At 43.8% G+C, this 20,625-nt stretch overlaps 1 long non-coding RNA gene across 9 annotated transcripts in view; it reads left to right on the forward strand.

The window, feature by feature from the left end:
* The first annotated feature begins 850 nt into the window (after positions 1 to 850).
* Positions 851 to 20,625, forward strand: part of LOC308180605 — a 193,693-nt gene continuing 173,918 nt past the window's right edge. For 2 of the 9 annotated variants that reach the window (XR_013941057.1, XR_013941058.1), the window contains exons 1-4: positions 858 to 1,328; positions 1,940 to 2,080; positions 6,669 to 6,736; positions 7,072 to 7,173. This is a non-coding gene — a long non-coding RNA (uncharacterized lncRNA). Of the gene's footprint in view, positions 1,329 to 1,939; positions 2,081 to 6,668; positions 6,737 to 7,071; positions 7,174 to 7,817; positions 8,756 to 9,768; positions 12,674 to 20,625 lie in introns of those variants that run through there. The other 7 variants (XR_013941061.1, XR_013941062.1, XR_013941063.1 and 4 more) reach the window with 7 other exon arrangements.

Below are 20,625 nucleotides of genomic sequence, written 5' to 3' on the forward strand. Positions count from 1 at the left end.
CTGAGGGTGCTTGGCTTGCCTTTTGTCTATTCACAGAGAGGCATCAATTATGGTGAGCTGAGTAATGTTTTCATTCCCAACCCTGCAATTATTGTGTGGCAGCTAGGATCTGGGCATGAGGAATGCACAGCCTGAATCATTTGGCGTGCAGAGGGTCTGTGTGAGAACAGCAGGCTAATAGCAATGACGCAGGGGATTGGGAAAGCCTGCCTCCCGGTTTCATGCAAAACAACTGGGAAATTACATGCTTTCCGCCTGCAGAGATTTTGAATGGTAAGAGGGTTTCACTGGGTGGCGATGAGGAAAGCTTTCCATCACTCAGCATTTTCCCTCCCAGCACAGCCTGGGATTTCGGAAGCAGTCACGGAACGGGCGCTGGGGCTGCCATACAGCAGAGAACTTGCAGCTGCTCCGCAGGGTTGCTCATCCACATTCACAGCAAGCAGCAGCAGCCAAATCTCAATCAGCAGGACCTGGCAGAGCTCCCCCAGTTTTGGAGCCATCGTGTCACCTGTCTGATGCCAAAATGGTGTCCTCGCCCTGGTCACTCCACCTTGTCCACTCTATCGAGGAACAGTGAGGAGAAACACCCCGGAGCTTCTCCATCTTCTTCCCTCCTGGACAAAGAAAAGTTTTCTTATTCAACTGTATTTTGTGACAACAAAACTTTCTCAGGAAGAACCTAGAGTTTTTCTGCAAGTGCTTGTGCACTGGGTTTGCCCCACAGTATCAAGTGAAAGGTTTTCTTCTAGCTTTCTTGTTGTCTGCTTGCTTGGCAGTCGAACTGAAGTAATGTGTTAAGTCCTTTCAAAAACCTCTTTTTTATCTGGGATTCTGATGGAGACAGAGATTATGGTCCACAAAAGTGCCTATGTGACTTAAAAGCAGAAATCCAGGACTTTCAGTAGGCTTTAGTTTGTTAATCATGTTTTGCTGCATTCTGGGAATAATAAGTGTTTACTTATTTATGCTGTCTTTCATTTGAGCTTCTCAAAACTACATGTAGAAATTCCTTGACAAATCTTCAAAACAGGCACAGAATTAGATAAAAAGAGTTCTAGCCTTATTTTACAGAAACAGTGATTAAAAATAACACTTCTGATGCATTTTTGTTGTTGTTTGTTTGTTTTTGGTTTGGGGTTTGGTTTGGTTTTGGCTGAGTAGCCATTGAAGAGGAATCTCAGGCCTATTAGATATCAATCAGTGGCATGATCAGCACCTGGCTGTTATAAAAGCCAGCAGGCTCTAACACCAGCTGGTTTGTAGAGCTGTGGAAAGTTGGAGGGTGTCAGTCCTGGTACCCTCTTAACAAGGCTGGGGTCAGCTTGGTGGGTCACCTCTCCGTTTCTGGTATCACAGACATGTACTCTCGAGGGCTTTCTGGATGGCACATCATTCTACTTTTTGCTTACTGTGGGGTTGGTTTTTTTTGGTGCTTAAAGCAAGAGCTAAGGATGCTAGCAAGAGAGGTCTGTGTTAGAGGTGGATGACCCAGTAGGTCCAGGTAAAGAGCAATAACTGATGGCTGTATTATGGCATGGTTTCCAGCCATCCTATAGGTGTTTTCTAGTCTGTTACTAGTTGCACAGAGTTTGCAGAAGCTTTTGGGAACTATGCTGCTTGCTCAGCTAGAAGGTATGTGGGGAGCTACGTGTGAGTCCTCCCATGATTTGGTATGGAATAGTCTGTTGCCATGAATTAATTGGATGAGGAAGATAGACCTGTGCAATGACTGTTCTGGGAAGGGCATAGATAATGCTTATGGCTTCGCTTGCATTAATTCAGGGTGTTTTAAACTCCCAGGGGCTCTAGGCTCAGGAAAGCGATGGAACAAAAGCCGCCTTGTTTTATTGCACTTAAGTACTTCTGTTAACTAATAAACCGCACTTCAGATGTGGCATGACCTCAAGTACTCTTATTCCTCCTTTGTCAATCCAAGCCCTACATCTGCAGCCTCATTAGATGGTAAAGCAGCTTCATTAAGCCCTGCATGTAGAAGCAGAGCTGGTAGGTTTGTGGGCACTGTGCAGCAGCCACAGGAGTCGGGAAAACCTCACTGAAGAGCAAGGTGATTCTGCAGGTAGGTACTGGCTTCCGATATCATTAAAATGGGTGGTATCAGGCTTAATGAATTGAGGCTGGGGCCCTGCCCTGGCCTGCAGGACCTGTTCAGCTACTGAGCTCCACGTGCAGAAGATTTGTCATCCAAGGGATGGAGGTGCTGAACAATGGCCATGTGTTTTTTGGGCTGCACGGCTCAGGGGCTGGGTAGGCACTGCTCCCTACCACACTGGCAGGGGGCCCTGTGGCACCTGCCTGGGGTGCCCCAGCACACCTGAGTTGTTCTGCATCATACCTCAGTGCTCCTGTGGGACAGGAACCAGACTTCAAAGGTTCAGGGTGAAGAGCTGGGTAAATAACTGGGCACAACTTACTTTACTTCTTAGACCCCTAAGAAGGGCCTAGTATTCTCTGTTACCAGAGATGTTCAGGCAGATATATGTCCTAGCCCCTAATTCACACCTGCAATTTGAAGCTCCAGCTCTTTTTGCTTGGTGCTTTTTGACCTCTTCAGGGCTGTCTAGTATTGGAACAAAAAGCTGACATGGGACTGGGTCCTGGTCACAGCACAACCTCTGTCAAGCTGCCTCCACTACTCTAGTGCTGTTAAAGTCACCAGGTGTCTTGGCAGCAAGCGTGAAAGGCTCGGCTGGTGCTTGAGTGTCTGGGTGCTGGGAGGTGGGCAGGGTCTACCCAGCTCAGCACATCCCTTGCAGCACGCTGCTGACCGCAGGCCTCTGCTGACGGGGCTGTGGCCGTTCCAGGGTCAGCAGCTCCTCCCTCCCTGCCCGCAGCGGCGAGGATGTGTACTTTGGGCAAAGCCCGTCTTTGACCGGCTGGGCTCATGCCCTGCTGTTGTACTGGCCCTGATGGCAGCTGTTCCTGCAGCCCTGCGCTGCCCTGGGACAGAGACGCCCTCCGGGAGAGGTGTGGCAGTTTGCCTGCCCTGCTGCTCCTGTGTGCCACAACCGTGCTTGGCAGGAGCCTTGTACTGCTCCGTCCTCCATGGGGAGGAAGATTTACCATCTGTGCAGAGCACGTCTGCTGTTACTGTTAATTTTCTTTTCCCTCAGGGAAGCGTGAGGGTATTTGAATGCATTCTGGACATTGCCAAATCATAGGCAAAGTACACTTTCAAACCCTGCCTCTCACAGACAAGGCTGGATCCTCAGCTGGCACAGGCACCCTTTTAAATTATACATGTAGAAACAGTCCCCCAAACTTCATCCGGTTTCCTTCATTTATGTCTAGAAACCTAGAATTATAATCAGCACTAAATTGTGGCTGGAATTGTATTACACAATAGCTTAGATCCTTGTTGCTGCTTTTGAATTTTCATTTTCTATTTTTTTTCCCACATAATGTTATATGTAGTCCTCAAATGTATTCCTATGGCTGGAAGGTGAATATCACCTTCTTTAATATAGTTTAATGGGACATTCTTTCCCCTTCTAATCCCATGGAAATAGGAGTTATACTGGATAAAACTGCACATGAATATTACCGTAATTTTGCTCTGTGTCAAAGATACGATCTCGTAAGAGTTTGACTGTACCACTAATTTGAGAAAAGGGCACAAGCATTAAAGCGGAGGTATGTAACCTTTAGGAGTCCTTCAGTTTGTATGGACGGTATCTGGAATGCAAATTGTTGGGCATTATACTCTGAAATGTTCCAATAACTTTTGAACTGCAAAATTATGTAACTGTCACTACTGTGGTCACATATACCCCTCCTCCCCATGCTGCTCTTCTGTACCAGACTGCAAATCTGAAACACTGCTTGTAAGGGAAAGATGAATGCTATTAGTATTCAAATGTATTTCCTTGTCCATATGAAAAATGGAAGACTTCATTTCTAAAAGTAATTTTAGTGTTGTTACCTATTTATGGTGGATTCTGCACTCAGCTTGTATGAAGTAGAAGTATAAATATTCTCTCTAACCAATGGCTAAATCTTGGCCCTGGCTTTAAGACTGTGCACTGGGATAGGTCCATGTGAATAGATATATTTCTAAGAGGAATTTTGTCTTTCTTTGTTGGGTCCTAGGAGGTGCAAAATCATCTTCTGCAGTTGTTTGAGGCATGCACTGCTCTGTGCAGCTAATATATGACTGTTGAAACAAATTTCCCCCCTGCTATCTTGCATGCTTGAACACTCACGTGGGAAGAAAGGATGATTCTTCGTGTTTATGGAAGGCTGGGGTTGATCACAGAATGGCTTGGGTTGGTCACAGAATGGCTTGGGTTGGAAAGGACCTTAAAGATCATCTAGTTCCATCCCACCGCAGGCAATGATGCCACCCACTAGACCAGATTCCCCAGGGCCTTGTCCAGTCTGGCCTTGAACACCTCTGGGGATGGGGCATCCACAACTTCTCTGGGCAACCTGTTCCAGTGCCTCACCACCCTTACAGTGAAGAATTTCCTCCTAACCTCTAATCTAATTCTCCTCTCTTTTAGTTTAAAACCTTTCCCTATTGTTCTATCATTACCTGTCTGAGCAAAAAGTTGCTCTCCATTTTTTATAAGCCTTCCTTCAGTATTGAAAGGCTGCTGTGAAGTCTCCATGGACCTTTCTCTTCTCCAGGCTGAACATCCCTGGCTCTCTCAGCCTTTCTTCAGAGGAGAAGAAACCTAGCTGACTTCTGTTTTGCATCTTCTCTAGACTCTTTTGAGACTACTGTGAGGCCAAGAAAGTGTCACTTGACTTTTCTGTGTTTTTTAACCCCCTGAATTCAGTAAATGTGACAACTCATTACAACATGCTCATCTGGGCACTGGTGCCATATGCGAATGCTTTCATATTACTTTGAGGAACCTGATGTCCATTTACAATGGAAGGGGTTATATGTAATTTCTTCAAAGGCATAATTTCAAATCTTAATTATTGGCTAGCTACAGTAAAATGCTTCTTCCACTCAGAGCACAGAAATTTTCTTCTTTGACATCCATCTTTTTAATTCACACTCTTTTCCAGTAAGTAACAGAACAGGCTCAGTGGTCAGAACTCACCAGAATACTCCTGCTGATTCCATTTCCAAAACTGCTGGTGATTTGCGGTACCTAACTTCTGTCAACTTTAAAAGGGGGGCATTCTCAGGAACTGAATGGTGGAGCAGTACCAAACAATCCCTGGTACAGCATCTCCAGCTGGGTACTGAAAAAGTAGAGGGATCTGAAATTGTGACTCAGATTACATAGGCTATGTATTAATTTATTTAGGAGCTTGACTCCTAAATATCCTTTTTTGGATAAAACCCTCTTTGGCTGTGACAGCTGCTGGGAGCAATTGGAGCTCTGCATCTCTCTGGCATGTGCTCTGGTCTAAGATGTTTGTTGCATAACATTGTCATCCCAGGGACTCCTAAGACATCTCTCCTAACTTCCATTTTGACCAAAGGAGTTGTTTTTTTTTTTTTCCTGCAAAATCTCAGGCTTAACTTCATTGGAAATGCAAAAATGCCAGGAATAAATGCTTTTTACAAACCTTAATCCACCTTTTTATCACTTATCAGAGCCTGTCATTCTGCCCTCCTGATATATAAATCTGGCCAGGCACAACACAAAAGCTCATATGCCAGCTGTTCACCACTGCACATGCATCTTCTGTGCTGCTGTCTCTGATGCCTTGGGAAAATGCTAACATTACAATTATCTTATGGTGGGTTTTAATGGAATGGGCTTTAAATGCTGACAGGTTTACCAAGTATTACAGCTCACTTTGAATCCTCAGTAGCCAAATTCAGCTTGCAGATTGTCAAGCATGACACAATTTGCATTTTTCTTAAAGAAAAAAGAGCATGGAAGAGCATTTGTGCTTGGTTTACAGGTCCCGGTAGTCATACATGGCTGCAGCAGAGGAAGTTGCTGCGTCTGTGCAGGAGGCGCCTGCCCCAGAGCTCTCTGCACCCAGCGCACACCGCATCCTTGTGGGCAAAAAGCTCCGACGTGCGGAAGGACTCGGGGACCAAATCCCACTGAGTGGCACAGGGTAGCTCCAGAACTGGTGGTGCTGTTGGCAGAAGTACTCCCCCCAACCATTCCAGGCAGACCTGGTCTCTGTCTCGTGGGAGCTGGGTACCAGCCATTGCCCCTCTGCCTCCCTGTCCCACCAGGCAGGGCAGGAAGGTTTTTCTGCTTCTCTGTCTTCCCAGGAAAAACAGGACAAAAAGGCTATATGGAAATATAAACAAAGTTTATGAATGTGGCTAAATGTGATGGAAGAGATGCTTGTAAATGTGGATAGAACTTGTCAGTGGCTCCTTAAAAGTGAATAATACCATTTTAATTTTTATCCTTGCTGCTATAGATAACAATAAGGTTATGTTGATGGAACCATCAAGTATAGTAAATGTTATAAGTATGATATGTTACTGCTAATTGTAGGCTAATTTAACAACAATGCATATGAAGAGGGCAATATTGCACTTTAATTCCCCATAGTAAATTTAATTGTATGGAAGAAGTGGAAGGCAAAGTGTTCTCAATAGAGTAAAATGATAGATACTGGGTTGCTCTTTCGGTACTGATTGCATTTCTGACTCCTTATGAGTCACTGCCATTTCACCTAATTAAGCGTCTCATCTGATATTTGTATGTTTACAGGGCAGAAGAAATTGGGGACTGATTGCTGGACAACAGCTCTGACTCTTCTATGTCAAAACAAAAATAAGGTGTGTGTCCCCCCCCCCCCCCCCCCCACTGAGGGAGGTAAGTTGAGAGTTGTATTGATGTAAAATGTCAATGGGACCGTGCACAGGAATTACACTTCTGGAGGTCAGTGGAAAGATAAGCCCCTGGTTTTTCCTTTTCATCAGGTTGTGAGAAGTCAGAAGCTGCTACTCACTGAAACAATTTTTTTTAATAGCTTTTATTCCCACCCCCAGTAAATATTGTAATTTACAGACCTGAGAAAGGACCAAATTTAAGAGAAGTTTCATTGGTTTAAGTAAATTTCTCTTGCTCTTTAATTCCAGTCTCAAATACTTTGTTCTTATTTGTACTGCAGTTGCCTTTAACAGTTCTGGGACGTTTGGGAATCTGCAAATGCCACTCGCGTTCCCCACAAGGCCCCTCCAGGCTGTCGGGGCGTGGGGCTGCCCCAGTGCAGGTGAGCAGTCAGGCTGGGATGGGCTCCTGCCTCAGGGAGGGGACCGGGTGAGCCCCCTCCTCCCCAGACGTCGCGCCGGGGGTGCTCCGGGAGGTTATGAGCAAAAGTACCAAAATCCCACCAAGGGATCTTCCTGCCTGTTTTGAGGCCCAAAAAAACCTTTATGTTCAAACCTCATTTATGTTTGAATCTCTGTTGATGGGCACATCCTGTTGACACAGCCACTGCTCTGCGGTGGCACCTCAGCTGGCAGCACCCCAGCTGCGTTTGAGAAGACCTAAGTGACTACAAGAGAGCATTGTGGCTCAATAATATTTTGTTTATTCATTGATGATTCTGATTTTCTTCTAGCATGCTCTTTGGCTGTGTAAAAGAATTCAATTTGCAATTTTACATTATTTATATGACCATATTAAGCCATCTCTTCTGTGAAGGGAATTTTTCATCCTTTTGGAAAACCAAAAACTGATTTAGACTCTTAAATAGGAAAAAAATATTCATACTGACTGCCTTTCATCATTTGCATCAATTATAAATAGCAAAGGAGTTTTGAATACATTTATAATTTGATGAAAACACCTAACATAATTAGATTACTGTTAAATACAGCATGTGGAACACTTATTCATGTGTTTCTCTTTAAGCATGAGGTTGAATGCCACCTATTTTAACAGCATTTTTTCAAGCTGGAGCGTGGGAGATATTCCATTGTGCCCTGAAAAAGACACTGCTCTTGGATCAAGCCTCCTCCAGGGAGGAATGGCTCAACGCCCCATGCTGGGACCTGCAGGACTTCAAGTCTGGCTCTGCAGTTCTTGAGACACTAGCAATTGAACCTGTTTTTTACTTGCATATTCTTCCCAGAGGTGATTTTAACTTCCAGGTTCTGTAGAAAGAGATGAGGAAGTAATCAGACTCTGTACAGGATGGGGGACAGCCACTGGTAGATGTCTCCTTCTGGATGGAGCTTCCTGCTGGGAGCCCATGGGGAAGCCTCCCTCTCTGCTTTCTTCTCAGCTTGGGAAATGAGAGTGGAAACCAGTCCAGAAGGAAAGTAGCTCAGTGTTCCCAAAGCCTCTCCTTAAATTTATTTTATCCAAGAAACTCTTGGTTATTCTCCCCTTATCTCGCTCGTCTTACGTTCCACCACAAGCCATTTGGAAGAGATTTCCTCAGAGGCTACTAATTCTGGCTGTTTCCTATTGTGTTTGCTAATTCTTCTAATGCCTTAAATCAATCTGATACAGATATTAGTGAGATAATGAGCATAGGCTCAAAAAACTTGGCTGCATCTCCAGTGACTGCAGGCATTTCATGGCCCTAATGGGGCATGCGTTCTATTGGGCACATCAGCTATTGCACATATACGTTTTTTTCTTGTTAAAGGTAATCTCATATGCTCCCTATTTGTTATAAAGAATGATTACAGAGAGGATTGCCTTTGAATAATGCAAATATTCCAGAGTCTTACAAAATGCAAAACTGTTGATAAATCAGTTGTAGCTGAAACAAAACTGAAACAAACTTAAAAATATGACTCCGGCCTTTTACCCAAGCTGAATAAATAATTTCTAGTAGAAAACATCGTAAGTGTATTTCCACTGAATGTCTGAGTTAATGCATGCAGTGGTGACTGTCCCTGACTAACGGGACAGTGCAGTGGCTGGCTGTGCTGGGGGTGAGGAGCGCGGGCGGGGGCGGCGCTGCCTGCCCTGGCGTTGCTGCATGCAGCTGGGGGGCAGCAGGTGGCCACGGCTCTGGGGGGGACTCCCTGGCTCCTGCCATGTGCAGCCCGTGCAAGGGGCTGAGCCGAAGGTAACCGGAGCACTAGAAGTTCCAACTCATAGATTTTTTTTGAAAATACAACTTTGGAAAAGAAAAACAAAACAAAACAGTGTTTTTAGAAGAAAATGGAATGTCTTGTGGATTTATACCTGGCAACTGCTGTTTACTTATTACACTCTAGTGACTGACAATGCTTTTCTTGGGTGCTATATGTCATCATCTTCAGAAAAAGAGTAAATTGTGCTTAAACCTCATTAAATTAGGCACAAACTGAAGAACTGATAAACAAAATGTTTCTGGAAAAAACAGGAGATTTTTCCTGGAAAAATTGAGAAAGTAGAATTGAAAGGAAGATTTTATTTTTTTATTTTTGAAATGCGGCAGAAACTCTACAGGCTCTTAGGTTCATCTGGAAATGTAAAAACTAATATATGAACAAAGTTATCCAGTCATTTATTATAGGTTTATTTCTCTCCTTTATATATACACATGTGAACAAGACCACGTGTGCTTGTTTCGTAAGGGTGAAATGCAAGGGTTGTCGTTGCTAATTGGAAAACTACAGTTTCAGCTTAGTAACAATGAAAAAAGTGCACAACCCCACTTTTTCAATCAGACCAGTGTGTCTAATTAACACATGAGTGGGTTGCAGATTAGAAAACCACTTGTGTGTGTCTGACTGTTTTCTTTCTCCAGCAACATGGCATTATGTCACTAGTAATGATTACTAGAATTTTTCAGGGTGCCAATGCTTATGCAGCAATATTAATATTCATTGTGTGGTTTATTTCTACCATTAAAATGGATCAGTGATGACAAGCCTGAGGATGCTGCACAGCTTGCATGTATTGGTAGCAATGAGCGCTCCTGTGCTGCTTAGATAATTCAGGAGCGTGCTGAGACTTGGGCAAACCTCCTGAGGATCCCTGACCCAAAGTAAAAGTAAAAATGTTTTCCTGTGGGACCTTTGCTATGACTTGGATGTATGTGACTGCTGAGAGCTTCAGAGTCTTGGAGTTAGCCTGGGTCATGATCATCATGTGCCTTGAAGATGGAGGCCAATGCCATCCCAAGACCAGAAATATAAATGAATTTTGGGTCTTAAGGACCTGAGAGCTTGCTGACTGCTTTTGCATGCTATATCATGGGGTGACAAAGTGATGCAGATATCCTCCTGTGGTTCAGGGGCCGTGGTCCCCCCTTTGAGCTCGAGCCAAGGACATTAACAGCCAGCATGGCCACAAGTGGAGGCTGCATCCCCTGGGCTGCAGGTGAGATGCACAGCCATGAGAGCCATGGCTTCCCCTGTAGCACCTGAGGTTTCCAAGGGCTGATGCTTTGCAACTCAAGAAATGACATTTAACGGCCCTCGAAAAGTAGGTTCACTGACTTCAGAGCCATGTAATGTGATGGCAGACTCACCTGAATTCAGTCCCATTTCAGAGGTTAAGACAGCTACTGTGTAATTTTTTCCCCATGAGGTGATAACTCTGCCCACCAGGTATACTGAGATTCACTCCTAAAGAAAGGTGTTTAAAAAAAAAAAAGGGAAAAAAAAAATGGCTTGGACTTGCAAAGCCTTCTGAGTAATCCCTGGTATGCTCTGCTCCTTGAGGGATTCCCGGTGTTTTGCAGAGGCAACAGCTCTCTTTCAGCAAAAGCAAAGTACTGCCAAATCCATGACATGTTGCTGTGGACAAGATTCCCTTCTGCTGCTGCTGGGGCTGGCAGTTAAAATTCTTGCTGAGCATCTTTGCCTTGAACCTGGTTCATCTCAGGCAACTTTGGTGACTGTCCTGCTGTCACCGACAACTCTGCATAAGCTTCCCAAAGGACAGTGGCAGCGGGGGCCCTGCCTGTGCCCCCAGCTACCACCTTGCTCCCTTCCCTCCCTGTGTTGCCCTGGAGCTTGGTGCTGCTGCAGGTGTTCTCAAGTGACTTTGGAGCTGCAGCCAAGTGTTCCTGGCCAGCCAGGCATCCTTTACAATGCATCCTTACAATTAACCTCACGGGGCAATGCTTGCCTCTCTCAGAGGGTGAGACTCCAGCCCAAGTTCTGCAGCCTTTTGTATTCTGTATCAGGCTTTCAAAGTTGCTGTTAGGATTCATTGTGGAAACTGTGCTAGGTTGTAAGGTAAAGCTGGACAAAATTTAAGTGTCAGGTGCAGAATCTGTAGAACAAAAAGCCTACAGAAGATAAAAGAGAACTAACAGTAGGCTTTTAGTTTAGTCAATTTCAGAGAAAACCGAAGAGACCATTTTTGGTCCTGGGAAGGTCAGGTTGTGTTTTTGCTTCTTTGATGTTGCCTATTAATGGCTGTTCCATTAGTTTAGTTCCAATAATGACTTGGTGCAGCTCTCCAGCTGGAGATTTCTTTCCCAGGAGTATTCTTCAAATGTGTTTCCAAATGCTCCTTCTACCCTTTAACGATCACTGGCTGCACCCTTGCACTTACCGTGGTGAAAATGGAGTTCCATGGCACCTTTGGACTAATGGAGTCACCATTTTGTAAGCTTTCTGGCTTCTTCCCAAAATCTATTTATGGACCACAGGATATTCAAAGTGCACGTGCCTGACTTGTAGGAAATCCAGCCTGATATTCTTGTGTGTTTGGAGTCTTTCCACAGTTCCAACAAGCTTGCTTTATCGATCGCTGGAGACACTTGTGACTTTTAAAAACCATTTATGGGTTTCATTAAAAGTTATTTCATTCAGGGGTTGACAGGATGATTCCTGGCTGTATTACCAGAAATCTAAGCACTGTATGGATAGGGAATAATAGGCACTATGGTAATGAAAAGCATCCTGCAAATATTCACATGTATGTAACTTTCACACTGCTAAACATGGTCCATTAGCTCTTGTGTGGATATACACATTACAGGGAGATGAAGATTCAGCAGGAAAGTGAAGGAGATAAAAATCTGCTGATTTGTGTCAGGAGACAGCCCCACACCCTGTCCCAGCACTACCAGGTACAGCAAGTGCTCTCAGCCACCCGAGGCAGTAGCTTGCAGTGGTGACATCTCCATCCATTCTGCAGCAAGCACATGCATGGTTTTAGGCCCAATTCTTGTGAAAAGAAAATACCACGTTCCCCTAAAACTGTGAAATGGTGAAGAAAATTGTTGCACATTAACACGAAATTAAGAGTTCTCAAAGATTTCATAAGGGAAGAATGTAATATTTTAAAGCAACTTTCTCAACTGTGGTTTAAAGTACATTTTAAAGATAAAGAGAAACATGATTAATTTTGGAAGCTGAAGAGGATGTGTGACCTTTTTTGTACAGTCTTGTTTATTTTGGGTAATAAACAGACATTCAGAAGATACACAGCACTACTTTATGAGGAAAACAGCGAGGAAGAAATCTGACTGGAGTGCAGATATAGGAGATTAGTCAATTAGCAGCACAAAGGAGAAATGCAAAGCGTGTACCAGTGCTGGAAAGAGACTGAATGGTCCCTTATCTGTCAGCTCATCAGATAGCAGTGCAGTTATTTCGAGACTGAGTTGTTAGAAAGAAAACATTGTTCAGTAAAGAAAATATTCAGAAGGTTCTTTTTAATTTGGCAGAAAACGAGGCAATATGAGAAAGCTCTACCTGGCCTTATTACCTAAATTGGTACGTTTTCTTTCCTTAGGCTGGGGCTGTATTTTGTTTACGTTGCTGTTGAAAGCAGCGAACACTACGAGCTGTGTTTTGGCTTTGAGTCCCCTGGTTTGCAATGATTTTGGTGTGTGCACCCATGCCGGTGTGGGGCTGTTTCTCTCAGCCCCTCGGGGTGCCGGCAGGCTCTGCAGTTCTGTGGCTGTTGCCTGGCAGCTCTGCCCCCCACCAGCTGCACCCTGTCCCCCGGCAGTCAGCACAGTTGGGTATGTCCCAAAGGGCATTTGCTCGCAACTTGGCGGGATGTGTCATGGCTAAAAAATTAAATGCAGCAATGAAAGTGTCTGATCTATAACCATCGTGAGAGTATACGGCATCACCTCCCAGCTGATGTTAGTGCGCTTTGGCTTTTCGCTGAGAAGTTAACAGACTTGGCCACTGTCCTTTGGGTGAGTATGATGTAGCCAAGGGCTTTTCTTTGGCCCCAAGGCTCATCATCCTTAGTATCACAACCAAACTTGGTGTCGTTCCCGAAAGGGCCGCGTAGCCTTAACAAAGCAGCGTCAGCATGAGTTACTCGTGTCAACAACACACCAAAAAGGAAGTCTTTTGTCTTCCCTTTCCCACCAGGGTTAACCAGCTTAGTTTAGAAAGGCTTCACCTGCCTGCTGGCACGACAGCTGTGTCTCAGACACGGTAATAAGGGGCTGGTGAGGGGGTGTTCCCGGGGGTGGGCAGAGTCTCCTCTCCTCAGTGAGGCGCTAGTTGTGTCCTGCCATGCTGGAGAGGTGCGTGAAGCGGTGGGCTCGGAGCCTGGCTCCCCTGACGGGAGGGAGTCCGGGCTGGTGGCCGGGGGGCAGAGGGGCTCTCAGCACTGCTTCTGCTGTCGGCCTGTACTGAGGCTGAATGGCAACAGAGGAAATCCCTGACTAGATGAGAACTCTCAGCAGCTGCAGGCCTGCCCAGTCTTACAGGTTTATCAAACATCCGTTTTTCTTGGTAAGTAAAATGCTCTCATTTGCTCTGCTTCGAGTTCTGGTAAAGGTTTCAGCTGGGGAAGAGGTTAAGATTCAGTAGGGGGAGCATACTGAGTTTTTTAATGGCTTTATCAAAAAGTGAAAACGTACTGTTTAGAAATCCAGCTGTCTTTGGGGGAAGTGCATTTACCTTAATGCATGTGCTGTGTCAGATGGCTTCCTGGCTGTTGAGCGTAGCCACCAGGCTGGTGAGGTGCTCAGCCCTGCGCATAACACCCCCGTACTCGGTGTTACCCTCCTTGAGAAAGCTGAGGCTGCCAGCCGAGCTGGGTCCCAGCCGCATGTTCTGCACGGCCCCTTCCCCTCTGACGTGCCCTGACGCTACAGGCCTGGTCTATCTTTACAGAAGAATGCGACAAGTCTGTTTAAATGTACCATAGACATTGCTTCTTCCTCCTCTGGTGAACGCAAATACCTGTATTTTTAATGTTTGCCTTGGTGTTAGTTGTGTTAGTGGTGTTGTATTGAAGGAATATGAGATGTGTTCGGTTAATATTGTATGTTCTCCTTTAAAACTCTTGAACCAGATGAGAACTAGGCAATGTGCAGCTGGGGCATTATTTAAATCGGTTTGGAAACCTCATGATAATATTTAAATTACTTCTCAGTTTAATTGAAATATTTACTTCTGGGAAGGTAGAAGATAGAGTCAATACCATGAAGGTTTGGTTTGCAAGCAATGCCATTGCCACGTTGGGTGATAAATACCAACTTGCATAAAAAATAAATGTGTGGAAGCGTTTTCTCTAGAGGCTCAGCAATGAGAAAATAGTGAGTTAAAATGTTTCTTAGTTACGTGCTGGAAAAATTAGCAAGAGCCTGCATTAATTGAAATTCAGTTCTTTATGTATATTAGTTCCTTCTGGGATTCTTAGCAGTGAGAAAGAAACAGAGCAACAGATTAAACTAAATGTTGGCAATGACAGAGATAAATTGAGGGTTTAAAGCCTACATTGAGACAAATTACTAAAAACCTGCTTGCTCTTTTTTCTTGACTTCCTGTAAGAGCAAGTACTCGGTAACACAGCAGAACTGCTGTTTGTAAACTTGGCCGTGGTAGGTACAAAAGGGAATTTAAGCTTAGCGGATGCGACTCAGTGGCCCAGCTTTCCAGTGAGTGCATTAATGTTTTTTTCTGTAACTTGAAAGCAGGTGCTTTCAGCGTCCCTAGGCTGCCTCTTCTCGCAGTCTCTCCTCAGATTTCCTCTTTGCCCTGGTACCCTCTGTAACCCTGGGCAGGGCAGCGGTGCTTGTGGGCAGGGGCTGACCCGCAGCAGCCCTGGGTTGTGGTGCTGGGGCCGTGCTCTCACTGTGCATGGCAGAGCAGGGCTGCAACCCTGCAGGGCTCTGGGGCCTGGTGCAGTCACCAGGCTGAAAGCAGGAGATTTTCAGCATGTGTCAGCTTTGGGACAGGATCCAAAAAAGGTGTTCTTAAGGTCTTTGTGGTGCATTTGAAACAAAATGTGTATTTTATACATAGCTCAAGCAGGATAAGCCGATCTAGTATTTGGTAGTATAGTTCTGTTAGTGTCCATCCCCATTCCCCCTTACAGGTACTTAATTTAAGAATCTTCAACCGGATTAGTAGTAGTAGTAAATTTTAAATCAGCATAAATAATACAGAAATTAAAAATGAAGAAAGTTGGAATGGTTTGAAACATGGACACTATCAAAGTCTTTATCTGCCTTCTGAGGTTTCTGTATGTTGGTGATACACTGAAAATTATTTATAGAGCATGTGTGTACTATTGTTCCTAATTTAAATGTGTGCGCTGACTGTTTTAAGACCCAGAGCCAGACCCACTGGAAGAGGATGGCTGTTCTGTGCTGTTAACAATGCTGATTGAAACGGGCATCTAGCCCAAATTATGCTGTTGTGGCACAGGAGAGTTCTTCATGGTCAGCACAGAGACATTTTTTACCACACACTGCAAAACAAGTGGAATTTACTTCTCTTGCTGGGTATGATTTTTCAGCAAGCTGTTTGGAAACTGTGTTATTGAGTTAGGATAAGCTAATTACTCCAAGATCTCAGCACTGATTAAGTTGTAGCTGTGGTATCCAGAAATTTAAGTGCAAGGTACAGTGAATTCAATGTCTGCAGTAGAGGGTGACTAATCTCTGGATGCTGTTGTTACTTCTGCACATTTTCTTGGTATTGGCTCAGCACCATCGATGTTCTCGTGGGATCAGTCCCCGCGCATAGAGAGCTGTCCGTGCGTCTCGATGGACGTGCAATGCTGGCAGCAGCCCTGGGTGGGCCAGGAGCTGGTCCTGCATTTGGGCTCAACATGTGGCTTCTGGGGTGAGCTTGGGCATCAGGTGTGGGGAAGGATGCTGGGGCTGGTGGCAGCTGCTCAGCAGTGCTGTGGCTGCACTGGGCCCCCACGCCTGGATCTCACCCACATGCTCCCTTCAAATTAAACAATGAGCACCTGCATTTATAAGAAAACAGTTGTTACTAAATTTGCTCAAATATTCAATTTGTTCCATTCCAAGGATTTCTAATCAATATTGCATTCTAGCAGAAAAATAATGTAATAAGCTGTTATTAGTATAATGTGTTTGTTGATGCTCACAACTGACAGTTAATCTTTATTTTAATTAATTCTCAGATTAGTTAAATAGAAAACATTCTGATTTTTCATTCTACTTTAAAAAAAAAATTAAAAATTTACTATGCTTCCAGCACTGATAATGATGGGATAGACGAGACTTTTATGTTCTGATATATAGAGGAACAATTCTGGTTGCTCTAGTTCAAGCCATCCATAATCTAACAGCTTCTTGTAGAGGCTCAGTGGAAATGAGGTTTCTTGTGATGCCTTCCCAATATTTGCAGCTCCAGGCTGCAGGCATCAATCCCTGGTAGCTAGATTTCATTGAACAAAAAGCAAACACCTCTGTCCTGTCTTATGCCATGTGATGTTTACTGAACGTTAGGTATCTGGGTTATCAATTTTTTCCACAGAGATAGTCTCAAACTTAACAAACAGGATTGTTACTTGCCCTAATTAAATGTATGCTTTTAAAATCAGTCCTCTGGTTTAAGTCCTCTACCTAAAACAACCTGAAATACTTTTATAGCTGATGAGAACTTGTTCTGCATTTTGAAGATGAGTTTGACAGGGGCACAGCAGAGCTTCTCTGAAGCTTTCTAAGTTGTTTGGTCTCCTGAATTTCTGTAAGGAGGTTAACAAGGTAGTTTTACACTACTAGTTAAACATTCTGTTCTACCGATGACTGGCCACATATTTATGGTAATAACAAATAAAACGTTGTCAACAATCCTTGGTAGAATAATGCAGAAGATACTTGGAAAATATTTTTGTTATACCTTCTGTATCTGGAGACTAAATAGAATTTCTGTAAGGGTTTGTAATGTTAAAAAAAAAAAATCAGAACTTATAGCTGTCGTGGATCTGAGTGGAAAACTTAGTTTGCTGTCCCAGAACAAATATGAGGTTTCAATTTGTTTATACTTCTTCATTTTCTCATATTGCTGTTACTTTAGATGAGAGATGAAAGGACAATTTGTGTGTGCATGAAAGTAATTAGTCTGAGCAAGAAAAGAGGCTGGTAAGATGTTGCTTCACCTTCAGTCATTTCTAAAACAACCATAAGCTGAAATTGTAAACTTAACATACTTTGAACTAAAACAGCTTTTTTTTTTTATAAATGCTACTTAGCAGTTGCATTCCCTGTCTCTCTCCCCCCCCAGTCTACTTTCTTAATTTGGCACACTTTGCACGTTGCCTTTTTCCATAAGCAGCTTTTGACAAGGCAGGAGGAGTATGCAGCCAGAAATGTTCTTGTCAGCTTCTGATGTGAGGCACCACACCGCTGCCCAGTGTGCCTCAGTGACCTGCGCCAGGGAGCCAGAGGGTCCGTGAGATGTACTGACATTCCTTAGCAATGCAATTAGCTTGAGGTGCTACGTACTGGTTATGGGCATCAACACAAAACTGGAAGACAGCCTGAACAAAGCGCTAGAAGCCTGGGGGAATATCCAGTGCTATCAAATTGCTGGACTGGATAGCCTAACAGGATTTCTGTCCCTGGCAATTAGGATTAATCCTGTTCACCCCTGGTAAAGAGTTGTCAAAGGCAGAACTTGCCTCTCTCCTTTCTGAATGAACCTAAGAAGAAATGAATGCATGCTGAAAGCCCAGGCCTGTTTCTGCCTTTGATAAAGAAGTTTAGTAATGACAGCAGTGGGTGAAATGGTATCTTCGACCAAAGAACACAGAATTTGCAGAGGCGTTAGGTATTTAGAATATTTGTCTAGTTGGTGTGTCACAGCATGAGGAAGACTTACCCTGATGAGTAATTTGTTTTTTGTTTGTTTGTTACAATCACATTTGAGAAAGCAACTTATTTTAGTTTCTATGAAACTTCAGAGTCTCTTTTCTCCACTGTATAGGTATTTAGCATTGGGAACTACTCCACCCACTCCAGGGACTTTAGGGACCTAGTATGTTGTGCAGCCTGCCATTACTACTCTGCTTTTCTACTGTGTTCCTGGCTTGCTTGCGTACAGTAGGAAACATGGACTCTCACGTTTAGTGTTTATGTACGTATTCTCCCTTGCAGACAATAGAGATTTTAATAGCAAGCCATTAGCGTTCCTCTTGCATGCTTCTCTCTTACACATGTTAGAGATCACCGGTGAGAACTATGTTGCTGTAGATAGAAAGGGTTAGAAAATGGCCATCAAATTTCATAGTGGAAGCTGAAAATTAGTCATGCTTAATTTTAATGTCATGTAATCTCCCAGTAAGCTCTTCTAGTTGAGGCAATTACAAGTGAACACCTTCACAGAAATCTCCTCCCGTGTGTGTCACTGCCAATGTTCCATGGTGTTTCTGCTATGTGAGTTGCTACAGGAACTTTTGGTTTAAAGGTGAGAGGCTTACTGGAGCCTCTCACAGCAGCCATTAAAATAAGCACATACGTAAGACTATCACTTTTTTGGAAAAGGCCCTTTAGGCAAGGAATGTTTGTGCTTGCTATGTCTCTCTCAGCTTGAGGTGCAATCTCTCCTTCAAGCAAGCCATGCACACTGGTGCTGTATCAGTTACTATGCTTGCTGCAGGCTGTGGGGATGCTCACCTAGTTTCCATGCCTCCAGGCACGGCTGGTGGAACAGGTTCCAGCAATATATCCTGTAAGACAAGCGCTTCGGGTAATAAGGACTGTGCCTGCTTGACCATGTTGTTTGCTCTAGGGAACCTTTCAGTAGCTCTGTTTCAAGGAGCTTGCCAGCAGCGTAACCTACAGCAACATCCCGGCCTGGCTGCAGCAGGAGCCCAGGTCCACCAGATGGGGATGGTTTAAAAAACAAAACAACAAAAAAAAGAAATTACTTTAATCATCACCTGATCTGCTCCTTGAGACAATTTTGTCTGAACTTCACAGTATCTCCAGATTTTTGTATGGTACATCAGGTCAGCAATAGAGGAGGACACAGCCTTAAGTTAGTCCAGACTAATGCATAATAGGTCCACTCCAGGTGCATCATATTTATTGTTGTAGTAATAAAACAGAGGCACTTAATTTGCTGTTTTCTAATTGGGATTAAATTGTCATAATTACATCTAAAAACTAAAATGATACTCCTATTTGCTCCCCTCAGACTACTACTATGCCAGAAAAAAACTTGCGAGTAGACATTTTGGCAGACTGCATCCTTAGTCAATGACAAACCTGCAGCTACACAGTGTTAGGCAAAATTAAAATGCTTAACTTTTTTTTTTTTTGAAAAACCTTGTTATAAATGACTGAGTCCCAAATAGGATTACAATCAAAGTTTACAATTTATTAAATGAATAGAGGCAAGCAAACAGCGCTGGGTGTGCCGGGAGTCTCTGCTCCACCAGGACGCACACCTGTTACGTAAGGCGGCTGGTTTTGATGCTCCTAGGCTAATACATATTCATTACTACTTCTAGAAGAGGCAGGGTTATCATAATTGGTTTCCCGAATCCGAAGTCTTCCCAGGTGCTCCTGCTTATCAGTCTCTGTTAGTTTCTCGGGGGCCGCTCGGACAGGGAGGCTCGTATTCTTCCTCCTTATCTAGTGGTCTCTTGGCCGGCTGTCAGAAGTTACTGCAGGTCCGTGCAAAGTCAGCAGTTTTTCTCTGAAGAAATCCCTTTGTTCTCTTCTCGCCTAAACCCAGGCCTCAATGTTAACCCTTCACACCCCTTAGTGGCACGAATTGCTGGACTATTCCTTACAATTCCTCCCTTTTTTTTTTTAATATCATCAATTCGTGTCTCTTCTTCAACTTTTGTTAGTAGCAGTTGGATTTCATCAGTCAGTTCTCGGGGTGTCCATTTCTTAAGCATCATTATCGACATATCACCTTTTCTCTCCCAAAGTCATCACAAATTGGGTGCTATTTATTATCCGCCGTATCAACAACGTAAAGCAAGGTATCATGCAAGGCATAAACAATAATGTCATTACACCACATAAAAATAAAAATAGCATTCTTTTAACCCATGGTCCACCGGGCAACCATGGAAAGAAATCCCAATCCATACCCTTCCAAGTTTGTACTGGGACGTGGGCTAGCTTTTTAATTTCTTTTGTTATCTGCTTAACCACTTTTCCATTATCATCAATTTGTAAACAACAATTAGAATCGTTCAGTTTTCCACACACTCCCCCTTCTTCTGCTAGTAAATAGTCTAAGACCATTCTACGTTGAAAGATAGCATTCCTCATCTGAGTGGATTGATCAGCCAGAAGATCCAAGGTCGTCGCTGTTTGATTGGTTACAACTTCGAGGATAGCTTGCGACCTAATTATTCGGTTCAAATTATAAATAGGTTCTCGGGCTCCTGATACCGACTCATTCGGGTTCCAGGTAGCTGGCCCATAATGCTGTATGATTCTTTCAGGAGGCCATTCATCCTTTCCCCATTTTTGGGCACTATCCCCGGATAAGGAAGTATCAATAGATCGTTTTACTCTGTTCAGGTCATCATATAATCTTATTCCTAAATGATTTCCTTG

Source organism: Anser brachyrhynchus (genome assembly GCF_964034855.1).
Source record: "Anser brachyrhynchus genome assembly, chromosome: 20".
NCBI classification, from domain to species: Eukaryota; Metazoa; Chordata; class Aves; order Anseriformes; family Anatidae; genus Anser; species Anser brachyrhynchus.